At 44.8% G+C, this 232-nt stretch overlaps 1 protein-coding gene across 3 annotated transcripts in view; it reads right to left on the reverse strand.

Annotated features, from left to right (window-relative positions):
• Positions 1 to 232, reverse strand: part of otud7b (OTU deubiquitinase 7B) — a 46,972-nt gene that overhangs the window by 17,755 nt on the left and 28,985 nt on the right. The window lies entirely within an intron of this gene.

Here is a 232-nt window from a genome sequence, read left to right on the forward strand (position 1 = left end):
AACATGCCATGTTTCTGGATGTCCAGCAGAGGGTAAAGTGTCGAGTGGAAGACGCCTTGTACTTTGTCGACAGGTTAGTTGGGGTATTTCCCGTGCTCACCTCGGGGTCTCCTTCTCTGCTCGATATCCTTACAAGAGCTCCTACATTACCTCGGCTAAAAAAAGGAAAAAGCTTTGTCACAACATGGCTTGATTTACTAAAGGTATTTTCCAGGCACCAAAATGATATTCA

This window comes from Notothenia coriiceps, unplaced genomic scaffold (assembly GCF_000735185.1).
Source record: "Notothenia coriiceps isolate Sejong01 unplaced genomic scaffold, NC01 NC01_scaffold00016820, whole genome shotgun sequence".
In the NCBI taxonomy this organism is placed as follows: Eukaryota; Metazoa; Chordata; class Actinopteri; order Perciformes; family Nototheniidae; genus Notothenia; species Notothenia coriiceps.